Source organism: Lissotriton vulgaris, chromosome 1_2 (assembly GCF_964263255.1).
Source record: "Lissotriton vulgaris chromosome 1_2, aLisVul1.2, whole genome shotgun sequence".
NCBI classification, from domain to species: Eukaryota; Metazoa; Chordata; class Amphibia; order Caudata; family Salamandridae; genus Lissotriton; species Lissotriton vulgaris.
Genome location: NC_141686.1, coordinates 184,890,153 through 184,898,812, shown reverse-complemented (window position 1 = coordinate 184,898,812; position 8,660 = coordinate 184,890,153).

Below are 8,660 nucleotides of genomic sequence, written 5' to 3'. Positions count from 1 at the left end.
CAGAAGGACTTTATACATTGGACTTTTGAAACTATGTAGTCGCTGAATAGTGATGCATCCCATACACAAAATGAGCTGAATGTTATTCTTGCATCTAATCAGGTGCGTCAGACGAGCCATGGATAGTTACAAGGCTCAGCCTGTGTGCACACAGGTTATGATGCCTTTCATGTATCTGTCACTTTCAAAATTTCAATAAAAAACAGATTTAAACAAAACAAAGACGTGATTTTCCAAGCAAGCAGTGGCAGCCGTGTCATTAGAGTAGAAGAGCACCTCCTCCCGCCACCATCAGCAAATACACAATAATAAAATGGGTTTTAAACCCCTTTTATTACCGTTTTAATTTAATCCCCTGGACCCACCCCTAGGACTCTGGCGAGTCTTGGAGGTAGGTCCCGGGGAAGACACTGCTGGTGGGGGAGTGTTGGACACTGCATGAGGGTTCGGCGGATCGTCTTAGGCCAGCCAAACTCTCAAGCGCAGTGAAGCTCTCTCCATCCCAGCTGCGTTGCTGGGGCTGAAGAGAGCAGGCAACAGATCCCAGTCTACCTGTGAACACACATTGCTGGATTTCAGGCCAATCCTGGTGCTGCTTTCATGCAGCATCAGGATTGGCTGCAATGCAGTCTGGGAACCCATGCCCAAGTGCAGGAAGATTGTGATAAGGCAGGTAAGTTTTTTAAAAACTGTTATTCTTTTTTGTCCCCACCTCCCTCCCCTAAACCACCCTCCACTTTGGCAGGGGACAGGCGCTACTGTAAGCAAGCTTTCCTGAACATACTCTAAATCTTTGCAATGTGCCAAAAAATCGCCACAGAAAGTAAATTCACAACTAAACTATAGCCAGATATCTCCTGCCCGCTAAAGTACTCTGCTTCAAATAGGGCCACAAAATGATCCAAACAAGCAGTAATCTAAACCCCTCTCATATTTCCTCTTAAATCAACTGCACATGTAGTCTGAAAGCTATCAGCCTCAAGAGATAGATGCAAAGTGATGCTCATGTTATATACCAGAAGCATCACGGCCCTTCTCGAGTACAAGCAAGTGACTCCTAAGTACAGCTCTAACCATCTTGATGTGGCAGCTGGTTATCTTTGTGCAAGGGGTACACTTGAGCCACCTTAAAGGTATACTGAAGAGGAGGTTCAAATAATAAAACGCCAGTCCTAAACTCTGGCTCAAAAAAAGGAAAATCATCCTCTCTAAACAGATTCCTAATTTAAAGAACAGGGAATAATAGTAGGCCAATGAGTCCATGCTTGCTCTCCTACCAAGGCCATTCAAAAATAAGAAAAAGGGAACTATAATATACTTGCTGTGAATGGAATGTAGACCCCCTCACCTGTATCTGCAGGGTCCAAGGAATGCAACAAAACAGTGGCCATCTTAAGCTAGTGTAATTGGGAGCCAACTATTCAAAAAGCATGCCACTCTACTTAATATTCTTTGTCAAAGAAGAGAGTGAAAAAATATTGAACAAAAGTATAGAGAACTTTAAATTAAAGAGGTCCCTCTCCACATGGGCCAAATCACCCAAGGTACCTAAGGCACCCTTGGCAAACACATCATGTGGATATCTGAGAATAAGAGATTATTATAGATGCAGTTACTGACCTTAGTTTAGTTGTATGACTTTCCTACACCCCTTCCGCTATAGCGAATTACATTTTCCCAAAGAATCTTGCTATTTCAATCTAAAATCTGGGTTTAAAGGGTGAGGATCCAAAACACTTCTATCAATTTCCTCATATTTGGCACATCTTTGTCTCTCTTCCTTTCTAGAATAAGCCACTCTATGTTCTCTAGCTCAGTGTTTCCCAAACTGGGGTCCGTGGATCCCCAGGGGTCCGTGACACATTTCCAGGGGGTCCGCAGGCAGCAGTTTTAAGAGCACTGCAAAGTTTCTTCTATAATTAGCAGTTTTCAAGCAACAATAAAAGTGCCAAGATAATGCCAGTGATTAATGTACCTGCTGGAGAAAGATGAGAGTTTTGTTCAGGGGCAGCTTTGACTTAACTAATGTAGCACAGAGGGTTAACATGCCTACTGCAAAGAACATGTAACATGAATATTAAAAAGCAGTATTTTATGTGCAAAGGTCCTTGGTTACTGCTTTTGTCACAGAGATTCTTTTGTTACTGTACACTTCATGAGTGACAATCGTAATCTAGCAGAGGGACCTATACATTGTCATCAAAGAGATGCTTTCAAACTGATTGGTACCAGTTAGTTACTTATGTTTTTTCCCAGTCATTCATTATACTGATGCTGCTAAAAAGCCTCGTACTGCGAAATAAAAAAAAACAATTTTAAAGTTAATCACAGAGATGCAGCACCAACCTTCCCATTGAATTGTTTTCTTTTTTGAAAATTCCTTCAATATAAAATACTAATGGGCAGATGTACGACCCGTTTTTTTATGCGCAAACAGGTTTGTGAACCCATTTGTGCATGCAAATACCTATTGGGCCATGTACATAGCCTATTTCGCGAGTCTCAATTTTTTTTGCGACTCAGTAAATAGGTTTTGTGTTGCTATTTGGATGGGGTATTCCCTTCCAAATAGCGAGACTCAAAACCATGAACAAATGTTTTACTCGCAATTACCACCTACTTCAGGTAGATGGTAATGCATTCGCAAATGGGAAGGGTTCACCAGGGGACCCCTTCCCCTTTGAAAATGCATGCAAAATTATTTTTTAAGGGAAGGCAGTGGTCCCAGGACTACCGCCTGCCCTAAAAAAATAAAACAAAAACGTTTCATTTTCTTTTTTTTAAAATGCATGGAAAACGGGCTGCATTTAAAAAAACTGCTTTATTTAAAAGCAGACTCAGACATGGTTGGCCTGCTGAGCCCAGCAGGCCAACATCCGTGGGAGGTCAGCATTCTCAATGGGCTTGCAAATTGCGAGAGGCTCATTAATATTAATGAGCCTTGCAATTTGGGATCCCATTGGGAATCCCAAACAATGTGTAAAAAACACTGTGGTACATTTCATTTAGCGACTCGCAATTTGCCGCTCGCAATGTGTCGTCAATTGCGAGGCACTAAATGAAATGGTCGTACATCTGGCCCCAAAATCCTTAGTAATTTGAGTATTTGTTTTGTATGCACACATGTGTTTTTTTTAATTACTGTTTTAATATTTGAAATGTAAATCTACTACATTGAAAAGGAACACCAGCTAGAGTCTAGCTGGTGTTCCTTTTCAATGTATAAGTGTTTTACAATGAGGGAAGCTAGTTAGCAAGTTTTACTTGCCAATATATTTTCTGTAAGACAAATATGGAAGCTATGGCCTGTTTGCCCCACATACCCCTGACCATAGGGGCACACCAATAGGTAAATAACATGTTGCTTCTTGCAGTTCTTTGTAGTTTGTAGATGTATGTTGTATATATTATGGGTGTGGGTTTTTTCTTTAATAGCAGTATCTCAGGCTAGACATTGGTCACCTGAAAAATTTCCTTTAATAGGCTTACAACAATGAACTCTTGAATGAAGTTGCTGTGTTAATAAGTCTGCAGCGCCTGGTGTAATTAACTGAATCACCGTTCAGAATGTGCCAATGACAATTACTGGCTTGTCTTACTTTCTTTATTGAACTCTGAGGGGCATATGCACAAGCCCCTATCGCCACCATAACACCACTTTCAGTGATGTGATAGTTATAGGTGCTTTGCCTTTTATACAAGGCACTGTTAAGCCACTTAATGTGGCTTAGCTCTGCCTTGTAAATGAGGCCCCCTTTCACGCTATGCTTAGCAGTGAAAGGGGAGGCCAATGGGTGTTGCTGTGCTGTGCATGTTCCACCGCAGCATCTATTGATTCTGACCCTGTCTTCTAATTACAAGGAAGGCATATATAGGAGGCAGCACCAGGATTAAGATTAGGGAAAAACTGGTCCTACCCTGATGCAATGAAGAAAAATGTTTCATTTCTCACAATGTTTCATTGTGCAGCACACATAAAAATAGCAAAATGTCATTGATTGGTCATGTACAGGAAGGTGCCACCTTTTAAAAAAAAAAAATGTTTTGCAACCTATATGATTGCTACAGAAAGCAGCACACATAGAAGTTACAAAACGGCATTCCAAAATTGTTTATGTGCAGGAAGGCGGACCTCCCTGCTCATAAACAATCTTCCCCGGCACGCAGACACCTTTTTACTATGGTGCAAGGGTGCATAAGTTAGCACCAGGCTGCTAAATTTAGTGCCAGTGTGGGGTGTAACACAGACCTGCACCATATTCTTCTAAATATCGTGCAGCCCTGTGTTTCTGAGGTGGCGGAGTGAGGCGTTAAGCCAGGAAGGCTAACGCCTCACTACACATCTTCCTTTGTACATGTGCCCCTTGAGTGTCTAGTGATACACTGGGATAGCTTTTTTCTTTCTCGCCCTACAGTCGATGATGTCTGTCATAGAATCTTGCTCTCTTGTAGGAGTCTCTAATGATCCTTCTAGGGTATCCACATTTTGTCTCTCATAACGGTTGCCTTCTCATTAAAGTCTGCAAGATTATGACTATTACGCCTTAGTCTAAGAAACTGACCAAAATCCCCTGGCTTTGGTTTCTCAATTGTAACTGTTAAAGTGTAGAAGAGTGTTGCGTGTTGTTGGCTTAATAAACAAATAAGCTTCTAATTTGCCCTTTCTGTGTTGGATAAATATGTCCAGAAATTTGACCTTATGTGGTCTTCTGTTGGCTGTGAATTCAGGTTCGGGTCACAAAAAACGAGCCATACAATACATTCCATAATGGTGCCCTGCTCACCTTCCTAAATGAAATAAAATATTGTCAATATAACATGACCATAACTTGATTGATTTTGAAAACGGTGCAAGAACATTATAGATACATTTATCCTCCAAATGGCTCATAAAGATGTATGCTATACTTAGTGCATAGGACAAGGTCTCCCTCAAATTCAAAAGTATTTCCATGCAAGACAATCTGAGGTGCACCTCTCAAGTGCTGTTGTACAGCCTCTAGGGGGATGTTGCTGTGGAGTGTCTCAATATTTAGGGTGACTAAAATCTGATTCTGTTCATGCCAGCTCCCCCTGCGGCAGTTCTCCTGCCAGTTTGCCCGCAATCCGCAGCTCAGCTGCCTGTCTAGCTGCTGCCCTCTTTTTGTGCCAACTCTGTTCATTTCCTGTTTTGTTTTGCATCTCTTGCTTGTTTTGCAGCCCTCTGTTTTGCCTTTTTCTGCTTCATTTACTGCCCTCTGTTTTGTTCTCTTCTGGTCTGTTTTGTCTTTTCTGCCCTCTGTTTTGCTGTTTTTCTGCCATCTTGTTTGCCATTTTTCTGCCCTCGGTTTTGAATTTTCTGCTTGCTTTCCAGTCCCTGTTTGCCTCTACTGCTTGTTTTTCTGACATCTGTTTTGTGCTCATTTTGGCCGTTTCTGAACATATTTCTGCCCTTTTTTTGCCATCTTCTGCTCTGTTTTGCCTTATTTGCTAGTTTTTCTGCTCTGTATTTTGCCTCTTCAGCTCACTTGTATTTCTGCCCTGTGTTTTTTCCTTTTTTTCCTAATTTCTTCCCTGTACCTGCCATTTTCTTAAGACCTGGCTTTTCAACTGAAGCCTCACACCCCAGTGCCAGATGCCCGAGGGGTAACTGTGCCACACTTTCCAAATGCTGATTGATTAATGCACTAGAAGTTCTACATATGTTATCATATGTCTGGTGTCTTTAATATTAGATTTGATGGGAGGTATTATGGGGCACAAAACAGAACCAACAGACTATGACAAAGGTTCAGTCATTGATCCTATCATAGTAACGATAGGCCACAAAGGGGGATATTGTTGATTTTTGTGAATCCTAGGCACCCCATAAACATTTGCCATACATAGATTACTGACATTCAAAAGTTCAAATTCCTTAGTGCATGAGATTCTCTTATTTAGAGCTTGTGTGATCAGATATTGTATCTTTTTGGAGGCTCTGCCTGTGGGGTCACTGGTAATACCTTTGTGATGTTCGGTGTTGCTCAATATCAGTTTTACTTAGCTAACATGTGTTCCTGTGTCCATCAGCACAATGCCTCCTCCCTTGTCACTGTCTTAACTGATACTTTCACATTCTGCAATAAGTCTTCCAGAGCTATATGTTTGTCAGTTTCTAAATTGGAAGGGGTCTCAGTAATAAAGTTGGTAGTTTCTTTGAGTTTATGTCAAAACTACATTTTCAAAAAAGGCTACTGTTGGGCCAAGTTGTTCCAAGGAGCGAGCAAAGACAGATCAGTTTGGGAGTGTGGGGACGGGGGTTGGGGGGATTGAGATTTAAGGCGCTAAACTCTCAAGTGTCTAATATATCCTAGTGTGTAGCAATTTTTCTCAGGTGTGCTTTTCTAACAAAGGAAACAATATCCCTGAACAGTACAAATGTATTTGCATTAGTGCTGTGGACATAAGAAAACTTTGTGCCAGCAGTGAGTTGGTAGCTTCGCCAGTTGATATATGGGAAAGATTGCAACTAGGAATTTCGTGCATTGTCTCCAGTTTTGTCAGTTTCTTGTTTCTAAGTATTAACACCCATTGATCCGGGAATGATAGCCCCCTCAATAACCAACGTTAGAACTGCGATCTTTGAAGTCCTCTTCACCCCACTCTCCGGGCTAAAAGTGGAAGCTGCTTGCAGGTCCCTTCTCATAAAACAGTCTCTTTCCTGACTCAGCAAATTGGTGGGGGGTACCCTTATTGTCTAATTACAGGGTATCTGAGAAAGTGATCACTTTTTTCGGTATTCCAGCTGAGTCAGGATTTATCTCCTTCCTGATATTGACCCCGGTTGTAATATTTCTCAGAGAGATCAGGGTATATTCTTTCTGTTGTCCATCTGATGTCTTTCAATTTCTCTGGCTTATTCATTGAAAGAGATGTATTTGCTTTCAAACTTCTCCATTTTGTTCATGCCCTATTCTAGGGCATTAGACTTTTTAAATTTACCTTACAATTCTAAAATCTCTTTTATTAGAGTTAAGGCCATCTCTCTGGCTACTTCTACTTTGAGCATCATCCAATCTGTGAAACATTTGTTCCCTATTAGGGACATTTTTTCAAACATTTACTGACTTAGACAAAGAGCCCTGATATGGTTCTTACTCAAAAGCCTAATGATATTGTACCCGCTCTTTAATAATGGAGCGTAAAATCCTCATGTGTATTCTTTTGATTTTCTTAGGAACAGCAGTTTATTCCATTCCTTAATAGATGTATTTGTGGAGGTGGATTGATTGTTAAACACCATTTGGTTCCCCTCTAATTTGGTGGATTCTTCATCATTAAACCCAACATTTCTTAGCACCTCTATGATCAGTTGTACAAAATACCTTCCATATACTAGTTGGTAATAGATCAACAGATAATCCTGAATTGAAGGATCAAAACCCAAAAAGTGAATTAAAAACATAAAGTCCCATCCAGACAAGCTGGAGATAAGAATAGTGTTCAAAAGAGGGACCCGCTTGTGAGACAAGGTAACCGGGGCAGGGTAAACAATCAGTTAATGAAGAGCTAAAACAAACAAACCCCTGTCTTCCCTTACACATTTCTACCGTTTATACATCAAAAGAAATTATCCATGGCTCAGAAGTACTCTGTCTTTACTTTTCTACTTCATAAATTCAATGTATGATTCACCAAGATAAGTTAAAATTTACAATTGTCATGATATCCTTCTCAATTACAAAAAGATTTTCAGGAACATAAACGCATCAAACACAGGTAGCATGAATAATGGAAATACCTAATTGTAAAAAACACAATGTCTCATACTCTAATAGACATATCAAATTTCCACCCATTCTTACAAACATTAATTGCTGCTCACATCTAAAACCATGAAAAGGCTTCGAATCTATGTCATACGTTTCTTTGTACTGCACATCTGCCACTGTGTCCTGACTGTATCACTCTTTATGTGCTGCACTTCACTTCTGCCATTGCCTTGAATTTGCAATTGTTGTTCTTTTTGATGACATGATTTTCTGATGACTGAATCCTTGTAAATCAAAACGTTCTTTGATGAGAAAGGAATTATATTGATCAGCACTTTTGTGTAGTATGAGCCTAGTACTGTCGCTTTGGAGGACACAATCTCTTGTTTGATTTCTATTCAATCACATCTTAGGCCTCTTCATTGACAACGCTTAATATTTATCAACCTTTTCCAAATATTCCTGCAGCAGGTGCAGAAATAGGATTGCATGGCTCATTGTATTCGCCTCCTTGTTAACTTCCTATTTCATAGTCTGATAAGACAGTATCATTTGGATATGAAACTCCACTGGTGCCAATTATTTCACCTCTCTCATCATAGTTTTTGCATTTGCATACCATCTGCTTAGACGTAGAAAATCATCAATAGTCCTAAATTGCTCATACTGGTACTGCAGCAAGTAGAAGCTGGAGTTCCAATGTAGTTGTTTCTCCTGTCTACACGCTTATGCAAGTATTATTTTAGTGTGCTGAAGGTTCATCAACTGCTTCTGACCTTTGAATGAAGTACTAAAATGGATTCAAGTTCTGTAACACCTGACCAGTATTTTGATTTTTACTTCTTTTTTGGGAAGTCTGGCACAATTAGATTCGGGCAATGTACTGACCACATGACTCTGACAAAGTGAAGCCATTCTGGGACTTTA